The sequence below is a fragment of the Littorina saxatilis genome, linkage group LG16 (assembly GCF_037325665.1).
Source record: "Littorina saxatilis isolate snail1 linkage group LG16, US_GU_Lsax_2.0, whole genome shotgun sequence".
NCBI lineage: Eukaryota > Metazoa > Mollusca > Gastropoda > Littorinimorpha > Littorinidae > Littorina > Littorina saxatilis.
The window spans coordinates 55,444,707-55,469,986 of record NC_090260.1 but is presented as its reverse complement, the minus strand read 5'-3'; the positions used below and the strand labels follow the sequence as shown (position 1 = coordinate 55,469,986).

Genomic DNA, 25,280 nt, shown 5'->3' with positions numbered 1-25,280 from the left:
ACTACAATCTTTCCCTCACAGACAGAGGCATTCCGACTGTACTACTACCTTTCCCTCACAGACAGAGGCATTCAGACTGTATTACAACCTTTCCCTAACAGAGGCATTCAGACTGTACTACAACCTTTCCCTCACAGACAGAGGCATTCAGACTGTATTACTACCTTTCCCTTACAGACAGAGGCATTCAGACTGTACTATTACCTTTCCCTCACAGACAGAGGCATTCAGACTGTATTACAATCTTTTCCTTACAGACAGAGGCATTTAGACTGTACTAATACCTTTCCCTTACAGAGGCATTTAGACTGTACTACAATCTTTCCGTTACAGACAGAGGCATTCAGACTGTACTACTACCTTTCCCTCCCAGACAGAGGCATTCAGACTGTACTACAACCTTTCCCTCACAGACAGAGGCATTCAGACTGTACTACAACCTTTCCCTCCCAGACAGAGGCATTCAGACTGTATTACTACCTTTCCCTCACAGACAGAGGCATTCAGGCTGTATTACAATCTTTCCCTGACAGAGGCATTCAGACTGTACTACTACCTTTCCCTCAGAGATAGAGGCATTCAGACTGTACTACAACCTTTCCCTCACAGACAGAGGCATTCCGACTGTACTATTATCTTTCCCTCACAGACAGAGGCATTCCGACTGTACTACTACCTTTCCCTTACAGACAGAGGCATTCAGACTGTATTACAATCTTTCCCTCACAGACAGAGGCATTCAGGCTGTATTACAACATTTCCCTAACAGAGGCATTTAGACTGTACTACTACCTTTCCCTCACATAGGCATTCAGACTGTACTACAACCTTTCACTCACAGAGGCATTCAGACTGTATTACAACCTTTCCCTCACAGACAGAGGCATTCAGGCTGTATTACAACCTTTCCCTGACGGAGGCATTCAGACTGTACTACTACCTTTTTCTGACAGACAGGGGCATTTAGACTGTATTACAATCTTTCCCTGGCAGAGGCATTCAGACTGAACTACAACCTTTCCCTCACAGACAGAGGCATTCAGACTGTACTACAACCTTTCCCTTACAGACAGAGGCATTCAGACTGTTTTACTACCTTTCCCTCACAGACAGAGGCATTCAGACTGTATTACTACCTTTCCCTCACAGACTGAGGCATTCAGACTGTACTACAACCTGTCCCTAACAGACAGAGGCATTTAGACTGTATTACAACCTTTCCCTGACAGAGGCATTTAAGCTGTATTACAACCTTTCCCTGACAGAGGCATTCAGACTGTACTACTACCTTTTTCTGACAGACAGAGGCATTTAGACTGTATTACAACATTTCCTTGTCAGAGACATTCAAACTGTATTACAACCTTTCCCTGACAGAGGCATTCAGACTGTACTACAACCTTTCACTAACAGACATAGGCATTCAGACTGTACTACAACCTTTCCCTCACAGACAGAGGCATTCAGACTGTATTACTACCTTTCTGTCAGAGACAGAGGCATTAAGACTGTACTATTAACTTTCCCTCACACATAGATGCATTCAGACTGTACTACTACCTTTCCCTTAGAGACAGAGGCATTCAGACTGTATTACAATCTTTTCCTCACCGACAGAGGCATTCAGACTGTATTACTACCTTTCCCTCACAGACAGAGGCATTAAGACTGTACTATTACCTTTCCCTCACAGACAGATGCATTCAGACTGTACTACTACCTTTCCCTCAGAGACAGAGACATTCAGACTGTATTACAACCTTTCCCTCACAGACAGAGGCATTCAGACTGTACTACTACCTTTCCCTTACACAGGCATTCAGACTGTACTACTACCTTTCTCTCACAGATTGAGGCATTCAGACTGTACTACAACTTTTCCTTCGCAGACAGAGGCATTCAGACTGTATTACAACCTTTCCCTCACAGATAGAGGCATTCAGACTGTATTACTACCTTTCCCTCACAGACAGAGGCATTCACACTGCACTACTACCTTTCCCTCGCAGACAGAGGCATTCAGACTGTATTACAACCTTTCCCTCACAGACAGAGGCATTCCGACTGTACTACTACCTTTCCCTCACAGACAGAGGCATTCAGACTGTATTACAACCTTTCCCTAACAGAGGCATTCAGACTGTACTACTATATTTTCCTGACAGACAGACGCATTCAGACTGTATCACAACCTTTCCCTGACAGTGGCATTCAGACTGTACTACAACCTTTCCCTTACAGACAGAGGCATTAAGACTGTACTATTACCTTTCCCTCACAGACAGAGGCATTCAGACTGTATTACAATCTTTTCCTTACAGACAGAGGCATTTAGACTGTACTACTACCTTTCCCTTACAGAGGCTTTTAGACTGTACTACAACCTTTCCGTTACAGACAGAGGCATTCAGACTGTACTACTACCTTTCCCTCCCAGACAGAGGCATTCAGACTGTACTACAACCTGTCCCTCACAGACAGAGGCATTCATACTGTACTACAACCTTTCCCTCCCAGACAGAGGCATTCAGACTGTATTACTACCTTTCCCTCACAGACAAAGGCATTCAGGCTGTATTACAATCTTTCCCTGACAGAGGCATTAGAATGTACTACTACCTTTCCCTCAGAGATAGAGGCATTCAGACTGTACTACAACCTTTCCCTCACAGACAGAGGCATTCCGACTGTACTATTATCTTTCCCTCACAGACAGAGGCATTCCGACTGTACTACTACCTTTCCCTTATAGACTGAGACATTCAGACTGTATTACAACCTTTCCCTCACAGACAGAGGCATTCAGGCTGTATTACAACATTTCCCTAACAGAGGCATTTAGACTGTACTACTACCTTTCCCTCACATAGCCATTCAGATTGTACTACAACCTTTCACTCACAGAGGCATTCAGACTGTATTACAACCTTTCCCTCACAGACAGAGGCATTCAGGCTGTATTACAATCTTTCCCTGACGGAGGCATTCAGACTGTACTACTACCTTTCCCTGAGAGATAGAGGCATTACAACCTTTCCTTGTCAGAGGCATTCAGACTGTACTGCTATCTTTTCCTGACAGACAGAGGCATTCAGACTGTATTACAACCTTTCCCTGACAGAGGCATTCAGACTGTACTACAACCTTTCACTCACAGACATAGACATTCAGACTGTACTACAACCTTTCCCTCACAGACAGAGGCATTCAGACTGTATTATTACCTTTACTTCACAGACAGATGCTTTCAGACTGTACTACTACCTTTCCCTCAGAGACAGAGACATTCAGACTGTATAACAACCTTTCCCCCACAGACAGTGGCATTCAGACTGTATTACAACCTTTTCCTCACAGACAGAGGCATTCAGACTGTACTACTACCTTTCCCTTACACAGGCATTTAGACTGTACTACAACCTTTCCTTCACAGACAGAGGCATTCAGACTGTACTACTAACTTTCCCTCACAGATAGAGGCATTCAGACTGTACCACAACCTTTCCTTCACAGACAGAGGCATTCAGACTGTATTACAACCTTTCCCTCACAGACAGAGGCATTCAGACTGTATTACTACCTTTCGCTCACAGACAGAGGCATTCAGACTGTACTACTACATTTCCCTCACAGATAGAGGCATTCAGACCACTACAATCTTTCCCTCACAGACAGAGGCATTCCGACCGTACTACTACCTTTCCCTCACAGACAGAGGCATTCCGACTGTATTACAACCTTTCCCTAACAGAGGCATTCAGACTGTACTACTATATTTTCCTGACAGACAGAGGCATTCAGACTGTATTACAACCTTTCCCTGACAGAGGCATTCAGACTGTACTACAACCTTTCCCTCACAGACAGAGGCATTCAGACTGTATTACTACCTTTCCCTCACAGACAGAGGCATTAAGACTGTACTATTACCTTTCCCTCACAGACAGAGGCATTCAGACTGCATTACAATCTTTTCCTTACAGACTGAGGCATTTAGACTGTACTAGTACCTTTCCCTTACAGAGGCATTTAGACTGTACTACAACCTTTCCCTTACAGACAGAGGCATTCAGACTGTACTACTACCTTTCCCTCCCTGACAGAGGCATTCAGACTGTATTACTACCTTTCCCTCACAGACAGAGACATTCAGACTGTACTACAACCTGTCCCTCACAGACAGAGGAATTCAGACTGTACTACTACCTTTCTCTTACAGACAGATGCATTCAGACAGAGGCATTCAGACTGTACTCTACCTTTCCCTCACATACAGAGGCATTCAGGCTGTACTTCTGCATTTCACTCACAGGCAGAGGCATTCAGACTGTACTACTACCTTTCTCTTACAGACAGAAGCATTCAGACTGTACTACAAACTTTCCCTTACAGACAGAAGCATTGAGACTGTACTACTACCTTTCCCTCACAGACACAGGCATTCAAACTGTACTACTACCTTTCCTTCACAGATAGAGGCACTCAGACTGTACTACAATCTTTCCCTCACAGACAGAGGCATTCCGACTGTACTACTACCTTTCCCTTACAGACAGAGGCATTCAGACTGTATTATAACCTTACACTCACAGACAGAGGCATTCAGGCTGTATTACATCCTTTCCCTGACAGAGGTATTCAGACTGTACTACTACCTTTTTCTGACAGACAGAGGCGTTTAGACTGTATTACTACCTTTCCCTCACAGACAGTGGCATTCCGACTGTATTAGTACCTTTCCCTCACAGACAGAGGCATATCAACTGTACTATTAACTTTCCCTTGCAGATAGAGGCATTCAGACTGTATTACAACCTTTCCCTCACAGGTAGAGGCATACAGACTCAACTACAACCTTTCCCTCACAGACAGAGTCATTCCGACTGTACTACTACCGTTCCCTCACAGACAAAAGCATTCAGACTGTATTACAACCTTTTCCTCACAGACAGAGGCATTCAGGCTGTATTACAACCTTTCCCTGACAGAGGCATTCATACTGTTCTACAAGCTTTCCCTCACAGACAGAGTCATTCCGACTGTACTACTACCTTTCCCTTACAGATTGAGGCATTCAGACTGTACTACAACCTTTCCTTCACAGACAGAGGCATTCAGACTGTATTACAACCTTTCCCTCACAGACAGAGGCATTCATACTGTACTACAACCTTTCCCTCACAGACAGAGGCATTCAGACTGTACTACTACATTTCCCTCACAGATAGAGGCATTCACACCACTACAATCTTTCCCTCACAGACAGAGGCATTCCGACTGTACTACTACCTTTCCCTCACAGACAGAGGCATTCCGACTGTATTACAACCTTTCCCTAACAGAGGCATTCAGACTGTACTACTATGTTTTCCTGACAGACAGACGCATTCAGACTGTATCACAACCTTTCCCTGACAGAGGCATTCAGACTGTACTACAACCTATCCCTCACAGACAGAGGCATTCAGACTGTATTACTACCTTTCCCTTACAGACAGAGGCATTAAGACTGTACTATTACCTTTCCCTCACAGACAGAGGCATTCAGACTGTATTACAATCTTTTCCTTACAGACAGAGGCATTTAGACTGTACTACTACCTTTCCCTTACAGAGGCTTTTAGACTGTACTACAACCTTTCCCTTACAGACAGAGGCATTCAGACTGTACTATTACCTTTCCCTCCAAGACAGAGGCATTCAGACTGTATTACTACCTTTCCCTCACAGACAGAGGCATTCAGACTGTACTACAACCTGTCCCTCACAAACAGAGGCATTCAGACTGTACTACAACCTTTCTTTCCCAGACAGAGGCATTCAAACTGTATTACTACCTTTCCCTCACAGACAGAGGCATTCAGGCTGTACTATTACCTTTCCCTCACAGAGAGAGGCATTCCGACTGTACTACTACCTTTCCCTCACAGACAGAGGCATTCAGGCTGTACTATTACCTTTCCCTCACAGAGAGAGGCATTCCGACTGTACTACTACCTTTCCCTCACAGACAGAAGCATTTACACTGTACTACAACCTTTCCCTTACAGACAGAAGCATTGAGACTGTACTACTACCTTTCTCTCACAGACAGAGGCATTCAAACTGTAATACTACCTTTCCTTCACAGATAGAGGCATTCAGACTGTACTACAATCTTTCCCTCACAGACAGAGGCATTCCGACTGTACTACTACCTTTCCCGTACAGACAGAGGCATTCAGACTGTATTATAACCTTACACTAACAGACAGAGGCATTCAGGCTGTATTACATCCTTTCCCTGACAGAGGTATTCAGACTGTACTGCTACCTTTTTCTGACAGACAGAGGCGTTTAGACTGTATTACAACCTTTCCCTCACAGACAGAGGCATTCCGACTGTACTAGTACCTTTCCCTCACAGACAGAGGCATATAAACTGTACCATTAACTTTACCTTGCAGACAGAGGCATTCAGACTGTATTACAACCTTTCCCTCACAGGTAGAGGCATACAGACTCAACTACAACCTTTCCCTCACAGACAGAGTCATTCCGACTGTACTACTACCTTTCCCTCACAGACAGAGGCATTCAGACTGTATTACAACCTTTCCCTCACAGACAGAGGCATTCAGGCTGTATTACAACCTTTCCCTAACAGAGGCATTCAGACTGTACTACTAACTTTTCCTGACAGACAGAGGCATTTAGACTGTATTACAACCTTTCCTATACAGAGGCATTCAGACTGTACTACTATCTCTTCCTGACAGACATAGGCATTTAGACTGTATTGCAACCTTTCCCTGATAGAGGCATTCAGACCGTACTACAACCTTTCACTCACAGATATAGGCATTCAGACTGTACTACAACCTTTCCCCTCACAGACAGAGGCATTCAGACTGTATTACTACCTTTCCCTCACAGACAGAGGCATTAGGACTGTAATACTACCTTTCCCTCACAGACAGAGGCATTCAGACTGTACTACTACCTTTCCCTCACAAACAGAGACATTCATACTGTATTACAACCTTTCCCTCACAGACAGAGGCATTCAGACTGTATTGCAATATTTTCCTCACAGACAGAGGCATCCAGACTGTACTACTACCTTTCCCTTACAGAGGCATTCAGACTGTACTACTACCTTTCCCTCACAGATTGAGGCATTCAGACTGTATTACAACCTTTCCCTGACAGAGGTATTCAGACTGTACTACTACCTTTTTTGACAGACAGAGGCATTTATACTGTATTACAACCTTTCCCTCGCAGACAGAGGCATTCCGACTGTACTACTACCTTTCCCTCACAGACAGAGGCATTCAAACTGTACTATTAACTTTCCCTTACAGACAGAGGCATTCAGACTGTATTACAACCTTTCCCTCACAGACAGAGGCATTCAGGCTGTATTACAACATTTCCCTGACAGAGGCATTCAGACTGTACTACTACCTTTCCCTCACAGATAGAGGCATTCAGACTGTACTACAACCTTTCCCTCACAGACAGAGGCATTCCGACTGTACTACTACCTTTCCCTCACAGACAGAAGCATTCAGACTGTATTACAACCTTTCCCTCACAGACAGAGGCATTCAGGCTGTATTACAACCTTTCCCTGACAGAGGTATTCAGACAGTACTACTACCTTTTTTTTGACAGACAGAGGCATTTATACTGTATTACAACCTTTCCCTCGCAGACAGAGGCATTCCGACTGTACTACTACCTTTCCCTCACAGACAGAGGCATTCAAACTGTACTATTAACTTTCCCTTACAGAAAGAGGCATTCAGACTGTATTACAACCTTTCCCTCACAGACAGAGGCATTCAGGCTGTATTACAACCTTTCCCTGACAGAGGCATTCAGACTGTACTACTACCTTTCCCTTACAGATAGAGGCATTCATACTGTACTACAACCTTTCCCTCACAGACAGAGGCATTCCGACTGTACTACTACCTTTCCCTCACAGACAGAGGCATTCAGACTGTATTACAACCTTTCCCTAACAGACAGAAGTATTCAGACTGTACTACTACCTTTCCCCCACAGACAGAGGCATTCATACTGTATTACAATCTTTTCCTCACAGACAGAGGCGTTTAGACTGTACTACTACCTTTCCCTTACAGAGGCATTCAGACTGGACTACTACCTTTTCCTCACAGATAGAGGCATTCAGACTGTACCACAACCTTTCCTTCACAGACAGAGGCATTCAGACTGTATTACAACCTTTCCCTCACAGACAGAGGCATTCAGACTGTATTACTACCTTTCGCTCACAGACAGAGGCATTCAGACTGTACTACTACATTTCCCTCACAGATAGAGGCATTCAGACCACTACAATCTTTCCCTCACAGACAGAGGCATTCCGACCGTACTACTACCTTTCCCTCACAGACAGAGGCATTCCGACTGTATTACAACCTTTTCCTAACAGAGGCATTCAGACTGTACTACTATATTTTCCTGACAGACAGAGGCATTCAGACTGTATTACAACCTTTCCCTGACAGAGGCATTCAGACTGTACTACAACCTTTCCCTCACAGACAGAGGCATTCAGACTGTATTACTACCTTTCCCTCACAGACAGAGGCATTAAGACTGTACTATTACCTTTCCCTCACAGACAGAGGCATTCAGACTGCATTACAATCTTTTCCTTACAGACTGAGGCATTTAGACTGTACTAGTACCTTTCCCTTACAGAGGCATTTAGACTGTACTACAACCTTTCCCTTACAGACAGAGGCATTCAGACTGTACTACTACCTTTCCCTCCCTGACAGAGGCATTCAGACTGTATTACTACCTTTCCCTCACAGACAGAGACATTCAGACTGTACTACAACCTGTCCCTCACAGACAGAGGCATTCATACTGTACTACTACCTTTCCCTCCCAGACAGAGGCATTCAGACTGTACTCTACCTTTCCCTCACATACAGAGGCATTCAGGCTGTACTACTACCTTTCCCTCACAGACAGAGGCATTTCGACTGTACTACTACCTTTCCCTCACGGACAGAAGCATTTAGACTGTACTACAACCTTTCCCTTACAGACAGAAGCATTGAGACTGTACTACTACCTTTCCCTCACAGACAGAGGCATTCAAACTGTACTACTACCTTTCCTTCACAGATAGAGGCACTCAGACTGTACTACAATCTTTCCCTCACAGACAGAGGCATTCCGACTGTACTACTACCTTTCCCTTACAGACAGAGGCATTCAGACTGTATTATAACCTTACACTCACAGACAGAGGCATTCAGGCTGTATTACATCCTTTCCCTGACAGAGGTATTCAGACTGTACTACTACCTTTTTCTGACAGACAGAGGCGTTTAGACTGTATTACTACCTTTCCCTCACAGACAGTGGCATTCCGACTGTATTAGTACCTTTCCCTCACAGACAGAGGCATATCAACTGTACTATTAACTTTCCCTTGCAGATAGAGGCATTCAGACTGTATTACAACCTTTCCCTCACAGGTAGAGGCATACAGACTCAACTACAACCTTTCCCTCACAGACAGAGTCATTCCGACTGTACTACTACCGTTCCCTCACAGACAAAAGCATTCAGACTGTATTACAACCTTTTCCTCACAGACAGATCCATTCAGGCTGTATTACAACCTTTCCCTGACAGAGGCATTTAGAGTCATTCCGACTGTACTACTACCTTTCCCTTACAGATTGAGGCATTCAGACTGTACTACAACCTTTCCTTCACAGACACAGGCATTCAGACTGTATTACAACCTTTCCCTCACAGACAGAGGCATTCATACTGTACTACAACCTTTCCCTCACAGACAGAGGCATTCAGACTGTACTACTACATTTCCCTCACAGATAGAGGCATTCACACCACTACAATCTTTCCCTCACAGACAGAGGCATTCCGACTGTACTACTACCTTTCCCTCACAGACAGAGGCATTCCGACTGTATTACAACCTTTCCCTAACAGAGGCATTCAGACTGTACTACTATGTTTTCCTGACAGACAGACGCATTCAGACTGTATCACAACCTTTCCCTGACAGAGGCATTCAGACTGTACTACAACCTTTCCCTTACAGACAGAGGCATTCAGACTGTACTATTACCTTTCCCTCCCAGACAGAGGCATTCAGACTGTATTACTACCTTTCCCTCACAGACAGAGGCATTCAGACTGTACTACAACCTGTCCCTCACAGACAGAGGCATTCAGACTGTACTACAACCTTTCCCTCCCAGACAGAGGCATTCAGACTGTACTCTACCTTTCCCTCACATACAGAGGCATTCAGGCTGTACTATTACCTTTCCCTCACAGAGAGAGGCATTCCGACTGTACTACTACCTTTCCCTCACAGACAGAGGCATTCAGACTGTACTATTACCTTTCCCTCACAGAGAGAGGCATTCCGACTGTACTACTACCTTTCCCTCACAGACAGAAGCATTTACACTGTACTACAACCTTTCCCTTACAGACAGAAGCATTGAGACTATACTACTACCTTTCTCTGACAGACAGAGGCATTCAAACTGTAATACTACCTTTCCTTCACAGATAGAGGCATTCAGACTGTACTACAATCTTTCCCTCACAGACAGAGGCATTCCGACTGTACTACTACCTTTCCCGTACAGACAGAGGCATTCAGACTGTATTACAACCTTTCCCTCACAGACAGAGGCATTCAGGCTGTATTACAACCTTTCCCTAACAGACAGAGGCATTCAGACTGTACTACTACCTTTCCCCCACAGACAGAGGCATTCAGACTGTATTACAATCTTTTGCTCACAGACAGAGGCATTTAGACTGTACTACTACCTTTCCCTAACAGAGGCATTCAGACTGTACTACTACCTTTTCCTCACAGATTGAGGCATTCAGACTGTACTACAACCTTTTCTTGACAGAGGCATTAAGACTGTATTACAACCGTTCCCTCACAGACAGAGGCATTTAGACTGTACTACAACCTTTCCCTTACAGACAGAGGCATTCAGACTGTATTACTACCTTTCCCTCACAGACAGAGGCATTCACACTGTACTACTACCTTTCCCTTTGCAGACAGAGGCATTTAGACTGTACTACTACCTTTCCCTCACAGACTGAGGCATTCATACTGTATTACTACCTTTCCTTTTGAGACAGAGGCATTCAGACTGTACTACTACCTTTCCCTCACAGACAGAGGCATGCAGACTGTATTACAACCTTTCCCTCACAGACAGAGGCATCCAGACTGTATTACAACCAACCTACTTCTCACAGACAGAGACATTCAGACTGCACTACTACCTTTCCCTGACAGAGGCATTCAGACTGTACTTCTACCTTTCCCACACAGACAGAGGCATTCAGACTGTACTACAACCTTTCCCTCAAAGACAGAGTTATTCAGACTGTATTACAACCTTTCCCTCACAGACAGAGGCATTCAGACTGTACTACTACCTTTCCCTGACGGAGGCATTCAGACTGTACTACTACCTTTCCCTTGCAGACTGAGGCATTCAAACCGTACTACTACCTTTCCCTCACAGACAGGGGCATTATGACTGTACTACAACCTTTCCCTAACAGACAGAGGCATTCAGACTGTACTACTACCTTTCCCCCACAGACAAAGGCATTCATACTGTATTACAATCTTTTGCTCACAGACAGAGGCATTTAGACTGTACTACTACCTTTCCCTTACAGAGGCATTCAGACTGTACTACTAACTTTTCCTCACAGATTGAGGCAGTCAGACTGTACTACAACCTTTTCTTGACAGAGGCATTAAGACTGTATTACAACCTTTCCCTTACAGACAGAGGCATTTAAACTGTACTACTACATTTCACTCACAGACAGAGGCATTCAGACTGTACTACTACCTTTCTCTTACAGACATAGGTATTCATACTGTACTATACTACCTTTCACTCACAGACAGAGGCATTTATACTGTACTACTACCTTTCCCTTACAGACAGAAGCATTCAGACTGTATTACAACCTTTCCCTGACAGAGGCATTCAGACTGTACTACTACCTTTCCTTCACAGATAGAGGCATTCAGACTGTACTACAACCTTTCCCTCAAAGACAGAGGCATTCCGACTGTACTACTACCTTTCCCTTACAGACAGAGGCATTTAGACTGTATTACAACCTTAACCCTTACCCTCACAGACAGAGGCGTTCATGCTGTATTACAACCTTTCCCTAACAGAGGCATTCAGACTGTACTACTATCTTTTCCTGACAGACAGAGGGATTTAGACTGTATTACAACCGTTCCTTGACAGAGGCATTCAGACTGTCCTACTATCTCTTCCTGACAGACAGAGGCATTGAGACTGTATTACAACCTTTCCCTGACAGAGGCATTCAGACTGTACTACAACCTTTCACTCACAGACATAGGCATTCAGACTGTACTACATCCTTTCCCTCACAGACAGAGGCATTCAGACTGTATTACTACCTTTCGCTCACAGACAGAGGCATTAGGACTGTACTATTACCTTTTCCTCACAGACAGAGGCATTCAGACTGTACTACTACCTTTACCTCACAGACAGAGGAATTCAGACTGTACTACTACCTTTCCCTCACAGACAGAGACATTCAGACTGTATTACAACCTTTCCCTCACAGACAGAGGCATTCAGACTGTATTACAATCTTTTCCTCACAGACAAAGGCATTCAGACTGTACTACTACCTTTCCCTTTCAGAGGCATTCAGACTGTACTACTACCTTTCCCTCACAGATTGAGGCATGGAGACTGTACTACAACCTTTCCTTCACAGACAGAGGCATTCTGACTGTATTACAACCTTTCCCTTACAGACAGAGGCATTTAGACTCTACTACAACCTTTCCCTTACAGACAGAGGCATTCAGACTGTACCACTACCTTTCCCTCACAGACAGAGGCATTCAGACTGTATCACTACCTTTCTCTCACAGACAGAGGCATTCAGACTGTACTACAACCTGTCCCTCACAGACAGAGGCATTTAGACTGTACTACTACCTTTTCCTCCCAGACAGAGGCATTCAGACTGTATTACTACCTTTCCCTCACAGACAGAGGCATTGAGACTGTACTACTACCTTTCCCTCACAGACAGAGGCATTCCGACTGTACTACTACCTTTCCCCCACAGACATAGGCATTTAGGCTGTATTACTACCTTTCCCTAACAGACAGAGGCATTCAGACTGTACTGCAACCGTTCCCTTACAGACAGAGGCATTTAAACTGTACTACTACCTTTCCCTTACAGACAGAGGCATTTAAACTGTACTACTACATTTCACTCACAGACAGAGGCATTCAGACTGTACTACTACCTTTCTCTTACAGACAGAGGCATTCAGACTGTACTACAATCTTTCCCTAACAGACAGAGGCATTCCGACTGTACTACTACCTTTCCCCCACAGACATAGGCATTTAGGCTGTATTACAACCTTTCCCTGACAGAGGCATTCATACTGTACTTCTACCTTTTTCTGACAGACAGATGCATTTAGACTGTATTACAATCTTTCCATGACAAAGGCATTCAGACTGAACTACAAACTTTCCCTCACAGACAGAGGCATTCAGACTGTACTACAACCTCTCCCTCACAGACAGAGGCATTCAGACTGTATTACTACCTTTCCCTAACAGACAGAGGCATTGAGACTGTACTACTACCTTTCCCTTACAGAGGCATTCAGACTGTACTACTACCTTTTCCTCACAGATTGAGGCATTCAGACTTTATTACAATCTTTCCATGACAAAGGCATTCAGACTGAACTACAAACTTTCCCTCACAGACAGAGGCATTCAGACTGTACTACAACCTCTCCCTCACAGACAGAGGCATTCAGACTGTATTACTACCTTTCCCTCACAGACAGAGGCATTGAGACTGTACTACAAACTTCCCCTTACAGACAGAGGCATTCAGACTGTATTACTACCTTTCCCTCACAGACAGAGGCATTCACACTATACTACTACCTTTCCCTTTGCAGACAGAGGCATTTAGACTGTACTGCTACCTTTCCCTCATAAACGGAGGCATTCAGACGGTACGACTACCTTTTCCTGAGAGACAGAGGCATTCAGACTGTACTACTACCTTTCCCTCACAGACAGAGGCATGCAGACTGTATTACAACCTTTCCCTCACAGACAGAGGCATCCAGACTGTATTACAACCTACTTCTCACAGACAGAGGCATTCAGACTGTACTACTACCTTTCCCTGACAGAGGCATTCAGACTGTACTACTACCTTTCCCACACAGACAGAGGCATTCAGACTGTACTACAACCTTTCCCTCAAAGACAGAGTCATTCAGACTGTATTACAACCTTTCCCTCACAGACAGAGGCATTCAGACTGTACTACTACCTTTCCCTGACAGAGGCATTCAGACTGTACTACTACCTTTCCCTTGCAGACTGAGGCATTCAAACCGTACTACTACCTTTCCCTCACAGACAGGGACATTAAGACTGTACTACAACCTTTCCCTCACAGACAGAGGCATTAAGACTGTACTACAACCTTTCCTTTACAGACAGAGGCATTAAGACTGTACTACAATTCCCTCACAGACAGAGGCATTCAGACTGTACTACAACCTTTCCCTCACAGACAGAGGCATCCAGACTGTATTACAACCTTTTTCTTACGGGCAGAGGCATTCAGATTGTACTTCTACCTTTCCCTCACAGATAGAGGCATTCAGACTGTACTACTACCTTTTTCTGACAGACAGAGGCATTTAGACTGTATTACAACCTTTCCCTGACAGAGGCATTCAGACTGTACTACTATCTTTTCCTGACAGACAGAGGCATTTAGACTGGATTACAACCTTTCCTTGACAGAGGCATTCAGACTGTACTACTATCTTTTCCTGACAGACAGAGGCATTCAGACTGTATTACAACCTTTCCCTGACAGAGGCATTCAGACTGTACTACAACCTTTCCCTCACAGACAGGCATTCAGACTGTATTACTACCTTTCCCTCACAGACAGAGGCATTAAGACTGTACTACTACCTTTCCCTCACAGACAGATGCATCAGACTGTACTACTACCTTTCCCTCACAGACAGAGGAATAATACGACTGTACTACAACCTTTCCCTCACCGACAGAGGCATTCCGACTGTACTACAACCTTTCCCTCTGTCACGTTTCAATATATCACAAAAGGTGATTATACAGAATACAGAATACAGTATTTATTGAGCCAAGTGACATTAAAAAAACATTTAAAGCACAAGGAATTTAGCGTAGTGTTGGTAAAATCACGCACACACACACACCCACACACACACTGACACACACACACACACGCCCACACATTCACTGACATACACACCAACACACACACGCCCACACTACAGCAGTCACGATCACACCATCACACGCAGGGCAGACATGAGGTAAGACAAATGACAATCATCTATTAAAAGAAAAGGTACAAAGAGTGGTCTAAGATGCTGGAGGAAGGGTCTACACAGAATACAATTTTATAATCTAATGCATAGTTAGAACTAGCCCATCCCCTCCACCCACCCACTCATGAATGACTAAAATAATGCAGCTAAAAATATAGAAAAAAAAATAAAAATCACACATCAAAGTCCCACTCAACCCCCCCCCCCCCCCCCTCCCCACCACCACCACCACCACCACCTAACACTGAGTCACAGGATGTGGTGAGCTTAGTTACTACTAACTAACTAACCACACCACGATCCACTTTCGCAGTTATACAAATAAATAGAATCAACAAAAGTATAAGGCCAAAAAAAAAAATAGGTCTGTTTACGGTAACATAGGCCAAAAAAATAGGGTCGGTAGGTCGGGAATTTTTTTTCTTTTTTTTTTCCAAAAAACCATATTTTTACGTTATTTTGCAAAAAAACCAAGATTTTTTTTTTTTTCCCAAATGCCAAAAACAAGTCTAGGGTCGCGCGAAAAAAACAGGGTCGATCGGGTTACCGTAAACAGACCAATTTTTTTTTATGGCCTAAGTTTTAGAAGCCTGTTTATATATTATCACGCCACCTCCCTCCAGACTTCACTCCAAAATATGTTTTTACGTTCAAAACGTAAACAAGTGGTCACTGACAAAAATGCCAGTTAAAGTTTAGAAAATGATAATAACACGCTGATCCCGTGTATAGCTAGAAAAGATAGCTGATCTGCCCAAAAGCGCTGGTTAAAGCAGGTGTCACACACCCCACGTTGTCACCACTCAAATGAAATCACTAATACACAAGATGACAAGGTGGTATACAGGGTGCAATGACATGGTGCACTTAGCTTTTTGCCACTGAGTGGGCGACCCGTGAATAGTCTATCTCCACAACTGCTCCGTTGAATGAAGTGCCGGCTGGCGTGGAAACGAAGCAGGGATTAGTGGAGATATCAGGCGCCTCACTCAGTCGCTGAAGATCCTCCCCGTAGTCTACCAGAAGATAGCAGACGTGTAGATTGGCAGGATGACGACAGCGACAGCAACCACCAGTACACCAGAACACCCGGTTACAGCATACCCGCAAATACGTAGCGTAGAAGTAAGTAGAAACGTAGAAACGTAGAAACGTACACTGGGCGAAAAGTGGCGTTTTGTATCTTACAAAACTACTCAAAATCCCAACAAAACTTCAAGTTTCAATGGGTTTATTACATTTTGGTGTTCACGACAACGCCAGATTTTGATTGGATTTTGTTGAAGTTATCGCTGCGAAATTGCCTGGAATTTCAGCGCGTTTTGCGACGGTCAAAACATCATGTTAAACCATGTTACAGCATGTCTGTAACATGCAAAAATGCCAAGTTTTGATGGCATTAAAGCTTTGGTTTAACGCCAAGTAACATCATGTTATCGTAGACTTAACTTGCAAAACTGCTTGTTTTGGTGGTGTTACAGCTTGCTTGTAATGTGATTAACATCATGTTATTGCTGGTTTAACATGCAACACCCCATGTTATGTTGGTGTTAAAGATTGCTCAAATGCCTATTAACTCCATGTTATGTTGGTGTTAAAGCTTGCTCAAATGCCTATTAACACCATGTTAGTTGGTGTTAGGCTTGATTATTAATGTAAAAAAACACCATGTTATGACGTTCACATAATTGTTTTCACCTGGATGGAATTTTGTGGAAAAGAAAGCATGTTGTTTGGGATTTGTATGCGGGTTTCATGCTTGGATATTGCACTTTGCTGACTTGTCACAGGTCAATTTACATTTAACAATATTAGTTTTCAAATGCATCATCCTTCACACATTATGTAAACATCTTTAACATTAACACTTTGGTTGTAAAATTATTGCACTTTATTCAAACAGGACAAAAACAAAAATGCTGATTCACAATGTACAATAGCAAAGGACTATTTTGAGTGGAGACAGTGTTCATCCACACTATAATTGGATAAGCTAAAATAAATTATTTAAATCGGTGAAGGCCACACGAAATGAAAACACACCATCAGTAAATTACTTCCCTTGTGAGTAAGAGCGTCATACCCATAAAAGCCATGTCAGTTTTAGCCCATGTGAGTGTGTGTGGGGAGGGGAGGGGGGGAGGGGGGGGGGACAGATGCCCTGTAAAAACATTGGCCATAGAATATAATTATATGTGAATTACTTCCCTTGGGTATGAACATTTATGAATGATTTAAATGGGTGAAGGAAGGCCACACAAAATGAAAATCAGTAAATAACTAAATTACTTCCCTTGTGAGTAAGAACAGTCATACCATGTTCCAACTTTTTGCTAAAAATTCGCCCACAATGTGACCTTCAAAGTTGAAAAGGGGTAACTGAACTTCATGTTTGGATGTCATGGAGTCCAACATGTCAGTCAATTTTGAAAGCCCTAGATTCATAAACATCTGAAAACTGCTCAACGTCTTTGCATCACGGCACATTAATAAAAGTAAGAGTTAGTAAGACTGGCCTAACTGCTATGGTGAGGCAGTAATCACTCGTTAATGAAGAATTATTTGAATTCTGAATTTCGAACAAACAAATACAGTGTCCTTCCAAACCCCCTTTTCAGGCCTCCAAGAATAAAAAAAAGCAGGTCTTAAAAAGGAGGAAATCTGCTTAATATTTTAAATAATATGTAGGTAAATGTACAACGGGTTGTGAACAGAAAATCCAAAAACGTAAGGTCTTAAAAGCGGGAAAGTCTGAAAAGGGGGGGAGGAGGGGACCTAAAATGTGGCGATCATAACAACCATAATTTATCTAACAAAGTTCATTCTGAACTCTTCTTCAGCGTTTGATTATGGAGAGACTAAATCCTCAGTTCAGATGTGGTCTTAACTCCTTGTCTCCCAGGTACGGATATATCCGTACCCACTCATAATTATGGCTCTATCTGACCAGGTATGGATATATATCCGTACACACAGTCACTATGTACATTGCATCTGTTCTCATTCGGCACATATCCGCATTCTGCTTAGACTGTTAGCTTCAGTCGCTTCCTGTAACGTTGATCTAACGCCAGCATTCTAGCCTGTTGATACACAGTTTCTACAATTCTGAGTGACCTGCTGCAGCACAGCTGGTCTCGGCTTAAAAAATCTTGGTCAACATAGGTGGGGTACAAAGTGTTAAAATAAAGCGTCCTTCCAAAGTCGATGACAGGTCCCCAGAGTATTCACAAAATTATATGGTACTGGAAGCCTTGCATGGCGACGAAAAAGATGTCCACGCCTACATGAAGAAGTATCCTTCACGGCTTCAGCGGAAAGAGTCGGCTGGGGATGAGGACAGCAGCTAATGGGGAACCTATGTAAAACATATAGACAAGAACAAATTTATGTCAATGGGAAAACAAAGAAAGAAGTAGAGAAGGACCTCCCCACCTTAAGGCAAAGGGAGCCACTAAAATCTAAATTTGTATTTACTTCTACCATAGGCTAATGTTATATGCTTATGAAGTGGTAAGGCATATACGATTTCAAAACGGATAACGTTTTCAGTACCGTCACTGTCCGTTACCATGGAAACGGCAATCTCCAACTGCCAAAATGGGTTGCTAGGAACACGTTTTTTAGCTTCCCCTTAAATCATAGGAATGTGTTTTTTGTATGTAGGATGTAGGAGTCCATAGTTGTGGAATGACAACAGGGATTTTTTCTAGGATGAATAGTTCTGATAAAATATTTTTTTTAGATGAATTATCATGTTTTTCAGCACAATTTTAGTAAATATGACCCGCCTGAACAGTTATTTATTAATTTAAAGAAAATTCCTGTTGTCATTCCACAGGTTGTCCTCTGATAAGCATGTCCCTTAAGTTTCATTGCATTCTGAACAGCTGTATTGAAGAAAAACAGTTTCCTAGAGAGCAGGTCATGCAAAAACGCTGAACAGAGAAACAAGGCCGAGAACATTTCAAAGCTCTTTCATTCACCCCAAATCAATGTTAACATAGTTCAGGTATTTTTCACAGACACCTGGTAACTACAGGCTTACCTAAAACTGCCCAGCAGCATATGCTGCACCCCCTTCTAGTCTGATGAGCTCATCCTGTCTTTTGAGTTTAGCTGCACGCACAGTGTCGAGTCTCTTGTTTAACTGATCTTTCTTGAACCTGAGGCTGCCAAGAACCCTTTTACACTTCTAGCCTTGTTTAGTCTTTTCATGTTACAGCCTGTTGTAAAGCCGTAGAACTGTGCAGTGTTGAGAGCAGCCGCTGGTTCAAAATTGAATTCCCTAGCCCCTGTGACGACTGCAAACCGTACGCGATTTTTGCATGCAAATTTGTCCTTGGGGCAGCGAACCCAAACGCTGCTGTGGAGACCCTCATTAGAGTTTTGGGTTTTACCTGACACACATCTCTGAAGCAGTTGATCTTCGTCAGTCTCTGGTAAACTGGTTCTAGAGGAGGATTCAGCTTCTTGAAGTTGAGAGGTGTATGGACGAGTTTTGCGTGTGGTCCTGGGGGCTGGTAGAAGGACCATGACGCGGCACCATGGGGGCACAAGTCATGCTGTGGCTTGTCATCTGTTGAGAAGCCGTGACGCAGAGATGCCATCACTGCCCGTTTCATGTCTGCACCTGTCTTACCCCCCCCCCCCCCCCCCCTAATTGCCCGATTATAATATATCGTCAACTTCCTGATTGTATTCAGAGTCAGCTGATCATACCCTCGCCTTCCCAAAGTGATTCCTTTTTTGCGGCAGTCTGTCACAAGGTTGCGAAGCGCTGTTACAAGACGCTTGGAAACGTGATTGATGTACTCTTCTTTTTCGATGGTTACTTGATCTCCATAAGGCTTTATTTTGGAAAGTTTCTGGAAGGTTTTTGTGTCACCGTCTGACAGGATAACTGTGTATCGCAGATTGTGCTGCGACACTGACCTGCCCCACAGAACCCGAGCCGCCTCGACTTCCATGATGCCCGGCACTGGAACCTAAAAATAAAACCACCGTTTCAGTCAAAGTCAGCCACTGAATAGCAAACACACAAACACACACACACACAAAAGGCAATCAGCCACGTATCTACCAACATAGACGCTATTATTGCTTTTGTTCAGTACATGTATTACTATGCATGGATTAGTACCCAAAAACACACACACACACATGCATGCACACATGCATGCACACACACACACACACACACACACACACACACACAAACACACACACAAGGCAATCAGCCACAGATCTACCAACATAGACGCTATCATTGTTTTTGTTCAGTACATGTATTACTTTGCATGGATTAGTACCCAAACACACACAAATACACACACGTACAGACACAGACATAGACACAGACACACCCACACCCACACACACACACACACACACACACGTACACTTCACATAGACAGCGCACACAAAACACTGACACACATTTTCACAAACACTTACAGATCTATGTAAAATTCAAACACAACACACTATCATCCCATTTCAACAAACGTCTTCACAAACGCACCATACACACATACTGTTTAGATCTACGCTCTCACCTGCAAAATTCTTGTCACAGATGTCCAGTTGTTTTACCAGCCAGGCAGCATACTCCAGGGGTTTCTCCTGGAGAAGTTTGTTTCCAGTTGTCTGGCAAACGTATGACAGTAGTTGCACATAACATGAGCGTCAAAGCAAATTCCAGTCAGCACGTCTAGACTACAGCACACCCTATTCCAATGTGGGACGAGTGCCCCCTGGTCAGCCATGATCCGTCGTAGCTTACACTGATATCAAGAACATCATCATCAGACAGTGTCATTCCATTGTGCGTTGCGTGTATCTGTCTGACCTGACGGACAGCCTCACTGAATACTTTCTCCTCCAGTAGATCTACATCAAGTCGTTGATAGAGTTTATCAGCTTTCTTCTGGAAGGTTTTGTGATCCATGCCTACCAAATCTAAACTTTCACAAAATTTGTTAAATTGTTGAGCACCTAGCCCACATATCAAGGAGTCTGGACGAATAAACGGCTTGCCTGATGAGACCATAATCCGTTTGACCGCTTTCTTTGGAAGCAAGGTATCCAGCGGTACCTGGAACAACTTCCTCACACGTTGAACAAGAGACATGCGCGTACACTGCAAGGCCGTGTCCCTGTTTTGAGTCTGGGCATAGTGACAGCGTTGGCTGTTTACATTGCGGACAACAAAGTTCGTTTACAAGTCAATACCATCAAAGGTTTCCAAATCAACAAGACATCTCCTTGTTTGGGAAGCCTCTGGACCTGTCGCTTTTGACCAGTGGCTGCTGTGTAGGCCTATGTGTTCGTCTTGAATTGTTTTCGCGTCAAACCGCCAAGAACACACTCTCAGTCCTGACGCAGAATTTGATCTGCATGCCACAGCGGTCGATCCAGATTTTGTGCGCTTGGTCACCGATTGTGTTTTAGTTGTTCTCTTGTCTCTGCAACTCTTCAGTTGTTGTCTTCTCGTACACTTGCCTTTATGATGTGTTTTTCGGAGCGTTGATCTTTTCACACGTGCCATTTTTCTAAGCAAACTTAGTCGAAAACTAAACGCGGTGAGCAGACGACTTTTAAAACGCGAAAAGCCACGCGAGCCTATCTGACCAATCGTGGCCAGGTATTTACGTCATACCCCCTTATATGGAAAGTGTCTGTGGTTTGCTTGTTTGAAAAATAGGGGGGTTTCCCCAGGAGAATCCATATTTAACCGAAAATAACCGCCGAATGACACAGGGGAGAGAACTGCTGTTCAAACGGTATACGACGTTCCCGCGTTGGGCGAGCAGAAATGTCTGTTGTCAAGGGTTGAAAATCGGAATTTTTATCGGAAGAGTGAATGAAAAGACAGAAAAATTCGCCGGGTTGGTGCAAAGAAATATGTTTTTAGAGACTTTGATGAATTTGTATAGTGTAATCATATGCATTTCATGAAAGTAGACAGATTGAAAGGTGCAAAACTGCTAACAACTCAAAATGGCTGTTTAAGTCCCATCACTCTAAATTTCAGTGGCGCACTTCGCCTTAACACAGTGAACATGAAAAACACATGTCAATGTACTCATGTTTTAAATCTCCACCCCCCCCCCCCCCCCAATTAAGACCAGTTATCCAAGATATTTGTCAGTCTTGAAAGGAGAATTTCACTGTTCTCACGAACCCTGAAGAAAACTGAGCTGTGCTAATATATAACTGCAAACATCCCTCAAATTCAATATTGCAAGCCACTATACATTCCTCATAAAGGCACATTCCTTCATGCTCACGTGTGAAAACTAACATAAGTTTACAAGTGTGTATCTATTTATAATAATAATAATAATAATAATAATAATAATAATAATAATAATAATAATAATAATAATAATAATAATAATAACAGGCATTTATAAAGCGCCTTATCAGAAGTTCAAAGCGCGTGACAACAATACATGTATAAAAAATTTCATACAATCACTCAGATTCAAACAACACATCATGCACATCTCACATCCCCAGACTCTATGCTAAGGCCCCCCAAAAAATTAGTCTGTTTACGGTATCCCGACCGACCTTATTTTTTCGCGCGACCCTAGACTTTTTTTTTGGCATTTGGGAGAAGAAATTTTTTTTTTTAAATAAAAATTTTAAAAAAAGTGCAGGGTTGTCGATGCTGTGCTCCGAAAATGAGACGTGCTGCAGACTGTTGTGCTTTTTGCAAGGGTTGGAGAGTGGAGTCAGGGCAGCCTATGAGAAGGGAGTTGCAGTAATCTAATCTAGACAGAATGCAGGATGTAACGAGAGTTTTTGTGGCATCAACAGTAAGAAATTTTCTTATGGAACCTATTCTTCTAATCTCAAATTTAAAAAAAACAAACTAACAGCAGAACAGGAAGGTTGAATAAAATCCTTACATTAGACTAGCAGTTGATCTGTAGGATTCCAGGAGCCGAAATCCCAAGCCCTTGATATCTGCACTTTCAGCATCTTGTACCTGGAATAGTATGAAGATAACATGTCGTTGTCACCGTCAGTAAACCACTATATCAAAATTAGCAACATCATATGATTACTTACTAAAATAACTTTATGAAGTGATCTAGCACTGTCAATGGCAATAGTATCATGACAGTGAGATTACGATGAATCATCCTCATTAACAAATAACATATACTAGTTCTAATGTAGTACCTGTTTGTAGTGAACTCACCAGCAGGAGTATTGCATGTATTAATTACGCATTACTGAATCCATGCACCCACATGGTCTCTTACTAATTTGCAAAACCATAATGACTTCAAACCTCTGTTGAATTACATAACTCATTTATGAAGAGTAGTTAATACTAATAGTTGTAGTACAAACCCAAGTTTGTGTGTGTGTGTGTGTGTGTGTGTTTGTATGTGTGGGGGGGGGCGGTTACTGATGGTTCACCCACAAAAATGTACACTCACTAAGTAACACTTAAAGTAACTATTTTCAAAGCTTCTTGCTTACCTTGGAATAGTGTCAAGCAGCTTATGTTGTGTCTAGATCAGCCATCAGATCTTCACACTCAGCCTGCACATGCTGCAAACTGGACATGCCTGTATCTCAACCAAGCTGTTGTTGCGGAGACAACGGAACCATGCTCAAGTCAGGTCCAACTAAAATAAAAGCATATTGTTTGCTGATAAATGATTTGGTCAAGCAAAACCATGCGGTATTTTTGTTAATACAATATTTTGTATACCCCGCTGATGCAAAAATAATGTACTTATTTACTATTAGCATTTAGCTGGTCATTCAAACCAGAGCTTGTTCTAGAACTCCACAAGAACAACCATGGCAGTTGGCAATGGCACTGGCAGAATACAGATCAAAACAATATTATGATTAGCCTCACCATGGGTTGACGTCCCATCGAAATGAATCACTGAATGAATTACGGACTGAATCAAACTTCAGAGACATTACAATTTTTCACAACGATTTTTCAGCAAACAGCCATGTTTACCTGTACAAATGTATCAGTGATATCACTATGAGTTATTGAGTATGAATCGACAGTGTGGTAAGCTTACCGACGATTCGTTCGAGACAGAGATTAAGTTGAAACTTAATTCGAGAAGCCAAACTGACGAATACTTACGTATTTTGAGCAAAACCCACGCAAGTCGACCACAAGTTGATGTCTGCTGGAGTACGTAGTCATAAAAACGTCCATAAAGCTTGGTTTTGAAACGTTTCTTGAACATTTATTATCTTTTGATGGGTGGTTGTCTTAGACATGTTGAAATCAGTCTCACAAATGACTACACTCGGCTGCCTGTAATCACGTCGTATGAGTGTTGCTGATTTTACCATAAATGGAAAGGTGAATTAAACCTGCATGTATCAGGTTTTAATTGGGGTGGTCGTGACAAATATTGTGATTTCTCTGTACTGAAAAACCCCAGTTTTAGTCATTTGCTTTTACTTACTAATAACTATGGAGGCGCATGGCAGGTCCATTCCACGCACAATATATCGTCTGCTACAAAAACTGACAAGTCACCAAATGTCGATGTCGGACAAACCCAGGATTCCTTAGAGAAAAGGCCCGAAGTTGTAATACGTATCAGGTAAGCTGCCTGGGTTATGGTTGGGTGTCGTTGTCATAGTTTTTTGTCACGCTATTTGTAGAGTACTTGCTCTATTGTGTGTACCGTCTTATAAAGCTGTGTTGAAATTCTTGAAAAAGATATCGAGTGGCATGTGTCTTCTTTGCATGGTAAAAACAATTGTG

General features: G+C 43.0%; 1 protein-coding gene and 1 long non-coding RNA gene across 2 annotated transcripts in view; one reads left to right on the top strand and one right to left on the bottom strand.

The window, feature by feature from the left end:
• Nucleotides 1-25,280, top strand: part of LOC138950077 (uncharacterized) — a 239,617-nt gene that overhangs the window by 21,168 nt on the left and 193,169 nt on the right. The window lies entirely within an intron of this gene.
• LOC138950155 (uncharacterized) lies at nt 18,417-24,217 on the bottom strand. The gene is made up of 3 exons (XR_011450529.1): nt 24,011-24,217; nt 23,428-23,507; nt 18,417-18,866 (listed from the first exon to the last, which is right to left on the bottom strand). It is a non-coding gene; the product is annotated as an uncharacterized lncRNA (long non-coding RNA).